The sequence below is a fragment of the Cebus imitator genome, unplaced genomic scaffold (genome assembly GCF_001604975.1).
Source record: "Cebus imitator isolate Cc_AM_T3 unplaced genomic scaffold, Cebus_imitator-1.0 Scaffold112, whole genome shotgun sequence".
NCBI lineage: Eukaryota > Metazoa > Chordata > Mammalia > Primates > Cebidae > Cebus > Cebus imitator.
Window position 1 is genome coordinate 1410788 of NW_016107427.1, and position 9141 is coordinate 1419928.

General features: G+C 54.4%; 1 protein-coding gene across 1 annotated transcript in view; it reads right to left on the reverse strand.

Annotated features, from left to right (window-relative positions):
• Window positions 1-9141, reverse strand: part of COL18A1 (collagen type XVIII alpha 1 chain) — a 104675-nt gene that overhangs the window by 61825 nt on the left and 33709 nt on the right. The gene's annotated exons all lie outside the window — the stretch shown is intronic.

Here is a 9141-nt window from a genome sequence, read left to right on the forward strand (position 1 = left end):
GCCAGCTGTCGGGGAAGGGGGCCTGTCTCAGGGCTTAAGCCCAGCTGTTGGGGAAGGGGCCCGTCTCAGGACTGAAGGCCCAACCGTCGGGGAAGGGGGCCTGTCTCAGGGCTGAAGGCCCAGCTGTCAGGGAAGGCGGCCTATCTCAGGGCTGAAGCCCAGCCATCGGGTAACGGGGCCCGCCTCAGGGCTGAAGCCCAGCCACAGCTCTGAGACTCCAGGCAGTTCAACCGTCAGAGGCGCCCGTCTGCTCTTGGCCACGCCAGGCCTTGGCCTGTGGCAGGCAGCTCTTGGCTCCCTCCCCATGGGCCTCCCATACCTCGGACCTGAGGATGACCTGGATGAGGGAGCCCGACCGCCCCCACCTGAGCCGCCCCCGCCACCTGCGCCTGCCCCCGACACTCGCCTGAGCCCACAGTGTCCTGCAGAGCCCCCTCCCGTGTGCTCTCCCACCCCTCCTGCCTCAGAGACCAGAGACTGTCCCAGGACAGGGTCAGGCCCTGGCAGGGCTCCCAGAGACTCCAGGGTGGGGGAGAGCTGGGCACTGCCGTCCCAGCACCCACTGCCCGTGGACACATTCCCCAGGTGGCACAGCCAGTCAGGTCTGGGTGCTACGGACACATCTCCAGCTCTTTTGAAATGAAAACATGACTTTTCATCTCTCTGTGGTGCAACTACTTTATGACTGTCCAAACCCTCCAAATGTGCTTCCTGCGCTCTGCGTTTTGTGGCTACTTTTTCAAACCACAATGATAAAGGCCAGAAGCTCTGAAATGCCCCATGAAGGCCCCACCGCTAGGCCGGGACCTCTCACCAGACCTGGCAGCCGCCACAACGTGGCCAGTGGCACGACATGCTGCTGCCTCCAGGTTCAGTGGTTGGAGGTGGCCGCACAGTGAGAAGCCAGGTGGCCAGGCCCAGGTCAAGGTCCCTGGAGGACACTTCCCTGTCGCCAAGCACGGGCGCCTGGAGACCTGCCGTGCCGGAGGGAGTGTGGCCACACCCTGTCTAACGTCCACCCCCAGGTTACGGCCTCCCTCCCCCTCTGCTTAGTCCTCAGGGTGCCCCGTAACCCCATCCTCTCGCCACAGTGGGGGCAAAGTGAGGCTTCCCTCCACAACCACATGGCGAGGCTCCTCTCAGCAGTTCCCCGGCTGCGCACTCCCAGACCCAGGCCCGAACCTCCCCAGGCTCCAGCGTCCCTGCTGATGGCTTGGCAGAGCCCGGGGGCTATCAGGTGGGGGGGCCCTAGCTCTTCAACCCCAACCCTCCACTGGGTAATCACGAGCAGTGGGAGCCTTCTCGGCTCCTAAACTAATGCCAAGCACAGCCTGGCGCTCAGTGGGCAGCCTGCCTCCTCGCCTCACACCTCGCCAGTGGCAACGGGAAGCCCACGAGAGCCTGGTCCTCCCCTTGGGCTTGGTGCAGCCGCCACCCCCCAGGGGCCCACCCTTCGGAAGGCCACCAGAGCCACAGGAGACAGATCACTGGTAAAGGGTCATGAGCGGGGCAGCGGGGCCTGAGGCAGGAGCAGCATGAGGATCAAAGCAATGCAGGGAAAAGACACATTAGACACCTTCCTGGGGACAGCAGCCACCTCTACTTCCAACCAGAGGCCATGGAGAGGACACGTGTCCCCTGCACCGCTCTCGACAAAGCCTGCACCTAAACACCAGCATGCAGGTGGGTGAGTCCAGGCTGCGGGACAGATGCTCCCACAGACACCCAGCTGGAATCCCAGAAACACCCAGGTCAGGAAGAAGGCGGTGGATGGCGGGGATGAGAGGGGCTGCTCCAGAACCAACAGACGACAGAGCAGGACACTCATGCAACACGTGGTCCCCTGCGACTCCAGGACTGCTGAGAGAAACGGAGACCAGCGCGGCAAAGGGCGTGATGGAGTGCACGTTGACACACACCCGTATCCACACATACACCGCCCACGGGAGGATGCACAGAATTACTGTGGACTTCTCAGGCAGGACGACGACATTGTGGTTCTGTGGGAGAATGTCCTTATTCTTGGGACATGCACACAGAAGTGCATCTACAGAGCAACAGGTGGAGAAGCTGCCACTTGCCTCACCGAGACAGTGTGTGCATTTGCATGTGGATATGGATGTAGATGTATGTGTGAATATGGAAGTGTGTGGATATGGATGAGTGTGGATATGGGTGTGATATGGATGAGTATGCATATGGGTGGGTGTGAATGAGTGTGCATATGGATACATGCACACATGGATATCTGTGGAGTGGACTGCATGTGGATTAGGTGTGTATATAGACGAGCATGCGTCACCTGTGGGCGTATGTACAGGTGCATCACGGATGTGTGCAGATATGCAGGTGGAGGTGCAGGGAGATGATATGCTTGTGTATGCACGTGCATGGACACCTGCGTACGTGGACATGTGTGTACAATGTGTGTGTATGTGGATATGAACATGATAGAATGGGAGTGCTTGGGAAAAACGTGGCAAGTGTTTGCTTGTGAGTCGAATGGAAGGGTGCGTCTGAGCATTTTCTGATCACCCTACCAACTTCAATGCAGGTTTGAAATGTTCTCATAGAACGTTTGTAGAGAAAATAGAGGTTTCTTCCTGATGCCTTCCGGCCAACTCCCTATGCCAACCCTACCTCTGGCAGAGCTGGTGACTCACGAGAAGGTGGGAAGAAACGCTTTTCAGACATTGATCCGTGTTCCCTGGGGCTCTGTGTGGGTGTCAGTCCTGGCACGCCTTCAAAGCCCTGTTACTCCTCCCAGCCTGAGGAGGCTGGCAGGAGATGCTGCCTCTGTCTTCTCCTGAATGCTGCAGCAAGAAGGGCCAACGGGTGGGGCACAGTGGGGCCACGAGGCTCACCAATGTCTCCTGCTTGGTGTTGTAAAGTTCACTGAGGCAAAATAAAGATCTCAACGTGCTTTATAGGCTCTAAGGGAACCATCCACACTCTACCCCAAAACAAAGCAGGTATTTTCAGATCCCAACAACTTCAAGAGCCAACGGGTCCCCAACTTTGTTCTTCTCCAAGATTGCTTTGGACATTCTGAGTTCCTCGAAATTCAATTTAAGTATTGGGGTCGTCTTGATAATTTCTACAGCCAGTGGAGATTCTGGCAGGAGTTGTGTGGACTCTAGTTGATTTAGGGAGTACTGCTATCTTCCAATACATAAACATGGGATGACTTTCCATTTACTTAGATCTTCCTTAATTACTTTCAAGGTTGTTTCGTAATTTTCAGAGTAAAATTCTTGTTGATGCTGTTGTAAATAGATTTTTCTTTCTGAATTTCATTTTTGAATCATTCATTCCAAGTATAAATAAATACAATAGGTTTTTCTATACTGATCTTGTACCCTGCAATCTTGTTGAGCTCATTTATTAGTATTAATAATTTTTTTTGTAGATTAATTAGAAAAAACTGTATTTTTAGAGGAACAATAAAAAAAAACTATTTTTAAAGGCCAGGAGTTTTATATAATATATATGGTATATAATATATATATGAGATCTGGCCTCTAAAAATACAGTTTTACTTGTTCCTTTGCAATCCGGATGTCTTTTATTTCTGCTTGCCTAACTTCCCTGGCTAGAACCCCCAGTTCAATGTTAAATAGAAGGGACAATAGGGAACATCCTTGCCTTGCTCCTGATCTCAGGAGGAAAGCATTTGCTCCTTCACCACAAGCATGGTGTCAGCTGCGGGCTTTGTCTTAGGCACTCTTTACCAGCTTGTTGAGAGTTTTCTTTTTCATGAATGGTGTTGAATTTTGTCAGATACTTTCTCTGCCTCTGTTGAGATGATCAGGTGATTTTTACTTTTTATTCTATTGATATAATGTATTATATTGATTTTTGAAGTATTAAACCAACCTTGAATTCCTGGGGAAAATCCCACTTAGTCATGGTGAATTTTTTTTATCATGTTGCTGGATTTTGTTTACTAGCAGTTTACCAAGGATTTCTGTGTCCATATTCATAAGATCAATTTGTCTGCAGTTTTCTTTTTCTGGCAATGTTGTTGTCTGATTATGGCGTCAGAGTAATATTGGTCTGATAAAATGAACTGGGAAGTGTTTCCCACTCTCCTAGTTTTTTGAAAGAGTTTGTGAGGATTGGTTTTCATTCTTTAAATGCTTGGTAGAATGTAGCTGGGAAGCTCTCTGGTCCTTGGCTTTTCTTTATGGGTGTTTTTGGATACTAATTCAACCTCTTCACTTGTTATGAATCTATTCACATTGTCTATTTCTTGTTGAATCAGTTTGAGTAGTTTGCACCTTTCTGGGAATTTTTCCATTTCATCTGCTATCTGGTTCGTTCATAGTACTGGATTAGAAAAAAGTCCAAGGACTTATACTCCCAATTTTAAAAGTTACTACAAAGTGATGGTAACAGGACAGTGTGCGCATGGTGCAAGGACAGACACATACATCAGGTGCAGTGGAACTGAGGGTTCTGTAACAAACTCACAAACCTACAGTCAACTTGCTTTTGACAAGAATGTTGAGACTGTTCAGTGAGGAAAGCGCAGCCAAACGGTGCCAGGCCAACTGAACAGACACACACAAAAGGGCAAAGCTGAATCCTTGCCTTCCACTACATGAAGCTATTAACTTGAAACGGACCTAAATGTAGGAGCTAAGACAGAAAACCTTTTGAAGGTTTTCTGCTTCATAACCTTAGATTTGGCAAAGGATTCTTACATGTGACAACAGCACAAGTGACAAGAGAAAAACAGATAAACTGGACTTCATAAAAATTTAAAAGTTTTATGCTTCAAAAGACACCATCAAGAAAGTGAAATGACAGCCCACGAAACGGGAGAAAATATTTGCGAACCATGTACGTGAGGAAGCAACTCTGTCTGGATGATGTACAGAACCCAGAACTCAGCAACAAAAGACACAGTCCAACCGAAAATGGGCAAGAATCGGAACAGACATTTCTGGAAACACAAATTGCCAACGAGCACAAGAAAAGATGTTCAACATGATCAGTTGCCACAAAAACGCAAATGAAAACCACGAGATACTGCTTTACACCCAAGGTGGGCTAGAATCAAACAGTCAGAGAGAAACAAGCGACAGCAGGGCCGCAGAGAAATCGGAACTCTCAAGGCTGCCAGAGGGGCATGAGCTGGTGCAGACACCTGGGAAAACAGGCAGGTGGCTGCTCACATGAGCATACAGTTGCCGTGGTCCCGGCAATTCCGCCTTTGGTATAAACCCAAAAGAAACGAGACACGTCCACGTCAAAACCTGTACACAAGTGTTCACGGCAGGCCTGTCCATCACAGCTAAAAGGTGGAAACCACTCAGAGGTCCACCAACTGCAGAAGGGACAAACACAGTGTGGTGCCTCCCCCCAGCAAGGAACGAAGCTGCAGCACAGGCTGGAACGCAGACGAACCCAGAAACCACACTCCAGGGGGAAGAAGCCAGACAGAAAGGCCCACACGTTCCATGATTTAATTCATACGGAAGCTCGGAAAAGAGAACCCAGGGACGGAAAGGAGATGAGCAGGGCCAGGACTGCAGGAAGGGCAGTGGCAGAAAGGGAGGGAGGGCGGAGGTGGGGGAGGGCGGGTGGGGGGAGGTTGGAGAGGCGGGGACGGCGGAAAGCCTTCTCTGCAGTGATGAAACGTTCCACGGTCGATGGGGATGATGGTGGCACAGATTTTTGAATATATTAAAAAACCATTGGATTGTACACTTCAGATGAGTGAAACGTATAGTGTGTGAATTATATTTCAATAAAGCCACTGTAAAAAACCAAGGGAGACTCACACATATTTTCCAAACCACACAATCCTTAATGCTGCTTAATTTGTTATTAATTCTGAGAGGGATTTTTTTCACATATTTTATGGAAGTGTTTCTCTTACAAATTCCTGTGCTTTTAAAATGCTTTTGTAAAGGGAGTATTCATCATCTTTTAAAACTAGGGTATGGACACGGAGTCATCTTTGCTGCTGGCCTGGTACCAGCATGTGGCTTTCTCCTGATGTGTCGGTGGCGTTTCCTCCCGGGCTCACAGCCTGCGACCCGGGGGCCTCTCTCGCCCCAAACGACCCAGCTCTCAGAGCTGCTCTCACCAACCCCGGTGCTCACGGCTAGGATCTATCCAGGGCTCCTGTGTCCACGCACTGTGGAGCCACGCTCCATACACTAGTGAGCGTGGACCTCACAATCATCCTAGCACATGCATTCATTTTACAGCCAGGAAACCAAAGGTCCGGAATGATCAGCCAGCCCCAGCCCCACGCCTTACCACACCCCTGCAACCCCCACCCCCTGCACGAGCACTGCCCTTCATTCACTCCACACACCCCACACCTTACCACACCCCTGCAACCCCCACCCCCTGCACGAGCACTGCCCTTCATTCACTCCACACACCCCACACCTTACCACACCCCTGCAACCCCCACCCCCTGCACGAGCACTGCCCTTCATTCACTCCACACACCCCACGCCCCACCACACCCTGCAACACCCTAACACAAGCACTGCCCTTCATTCACTCCACAGGCCCCACGCCTCACCACGCCCCTGCCTGCCATGCACACGACCACTGCCCTTCATTCAACCCGCACCCACACCCAGGCTCCTGCTGCAAGCCCAGCCTGCTCTCAGCACCGAAGATGCAAAAGGGGAGGGTCTCGGCCCTTGTGGGTTCTATGCCTGGCACAGTGAATGGAGAGGTGATTTCGGGAGGCAGGAGTTACCATGGAGCACACAAGCCACGGTGAAGAGGGTGGAGGGCACCTCGGACGACCATGCCAGGCTAGAATGTGCAACGGGGAAGGGGTCAAGCAGAAGATGAGAGATAGCAGTGGCGTGGCAGCCAGGGATGCACGTTCCCCACAGAGGGCCATTAAGTTCTTGTGTGGCAACGTGGTCCCCCAAGCCAGACACCCACTCGGCCTGCAACATCCTGGCCACCCAAAGGAGGACAAGCCGTCCCAGCTGCCATCGGGGGGACGGTCCCCTTCCTAGGAGTCTGGAGGGCCACCCGGTGTCCCGTGTCCCTGGGACACGTCTAGGGGCTCGCTCTGCAGTTACAGGATCTCTCTCTGGTGCCACCGTTCCACGGTGTTCCTCTCCGCCAGCAGGGCCACGTGAAGGGGCACAGGCCGCGTTGCTCTCATAAAGACTCTTCGCCAGGAAATTCACATTGGATTTGTGTTCTCACTGAGGCCTCCCTGGGGACTCGGCTGCAGCCCGGGATGTGATGGGCATGGACAGGACCACCCAGAGGCGTCACCCTTCGCCCACGTGGGAGAAAAAGGGCTGCCTGCCAGGCAACAGTTCAGCACAGTCCACAGCCCGGGGCCTCCTAGATCCTGAGAGACCACGGTGCAAGGAGGGGGCCCTTGGCCCAAGGCTCCCAGCCCTGGAGGGGGTGCAGGCGGCAGCAAAGCATCTCCACCAGCAGGACTCTCTGCTGCGACGCCGAGCTGGGCTGTGAGGGCCAAGAAGGAGAAAAGGGTGGGCAGCCTCTCAAGCTGGTGAGGCCCACTTAGTTTTCAAGGGTCTAGCAGATTGCTCATTAACGGGTTTTCTCACGGAAGGTCCCAGGGCGGGGTCACAGCCAGGTTCCCATGGGGCTGCCAGACCCGTCCAGACCCCAGCTGTGATGGCCACACTCATGCCTGTTGGGGCCATGGGGTAAACACCTCCCAGGCACCAGGACCTGTGCTGGACGCAACACCCACCTGTCCTCCGGGAATCCGCCCGCACCGGGACCACCGCCCGCACTGGGACCACCGCCCACACCGGGACCACCGCCCACACCGGGACCTCTGACCACACCAGGACCCCCGCCCGCACCGGGACCTCCAGCCTTGTGCCTGCTCAGGGACACCCGGCTGACCAGGGCAGGCTGGACCTCGATGCAGGCTGGGGTCCCAGGCCCCGCTCCTGACCACAGACCACCCCTCATCCCTGTCTGCTCCTTACCACAGGACCTCGCCTCACTGCAAATACCTAGACCTCATCACCAATGCAGAAAGCAGGACTTGCTGGGAGGCAAGGGGCAGGCAGGTGGTCAGCCTGGGGCACCATGGCCATGTCCCCAGTGGACGCACCGCGAGGGGACCCACGGCCTGTGTTCTGCACACCATGGCCACCATCAGCAAAGCAGCCCCGGCCTGGGGCAGACCCAGGCCCATGAGCTGCTGAGGGGCCACTGTGGGGTCGCCTCCCAGCTTGTGCCCTGGAAAGTGAAGGCAGGTGCATGAGGCCCCAGTGGCTGCAGCTCCTCCTATGCCACACCCACCCCACCCTCCGACGCTCCTGATCACACCTTTGACAGTGGGACTCCATCTTCCTGCTGGGCCTCGCCCTACCAACGAGGGGAAAGACTGCAGGGTGGACCCCAGCCTGGCTGGTGGCCCCCACACCTGGGCCTGCTCGTCCAAAGGGGCACAGTCCTGCTGCTGCCCGATGACAGAGACCAGGATGCCCAGGAGGTGGCAGAGGTGGAGGGGAGGGGGGCAGCGCCTGCCCGGCTGAGGATACGGGTGTGGGTGGGCTCGGGGCAGGGACACCGTGGCGAGGAGACAGGCGGGGGCGGTGATGCGAAGCCAGAGAGTGAGGGCCCTCCTGAAAACGCCACACAACCTCTGCGGCTTCACCACTTCCATCATGCTCTACAATTACAAAAATAACACTCACAGGTGGCATTTAAAACAAAGGAGAAAAACAGCAAGGCACGGGTGTGGCAGGGGCAGGGTTTCCTCACCTGCACCCTGTGCGAGGGCAGCAGGTGGCGTCCAGCCACAGCCAGTGTCCAGCCCCAAGGCTGCAGCCCCACAGCGACCACGGCGGACACCAGGGTGGCACCACTCACTCAAGGGCACAGCTGAGCTGCAGGATAGTGCAGTCAAGGCCAAGTGGGCCTCCCTGCAGGACTGTCTGGATGAGGGTGGGGCGACCTCTCCTAGGACTGTGTGGATGAGGGTGAGGGGACTCCCCAGGACTGTGTGGATGAGGGTGAGGTGACCCCCCAGGACTGTGTGGATGAGGGTGAGGTGACACCCCAGGGCTGTGTGGATGAGGGTGAGGTGACGCCCCAGGACTGTGTGGATGAGGGTGAGGTGACCTCCCCAGGACTGTGTGGATGAGGGTGAGGGGA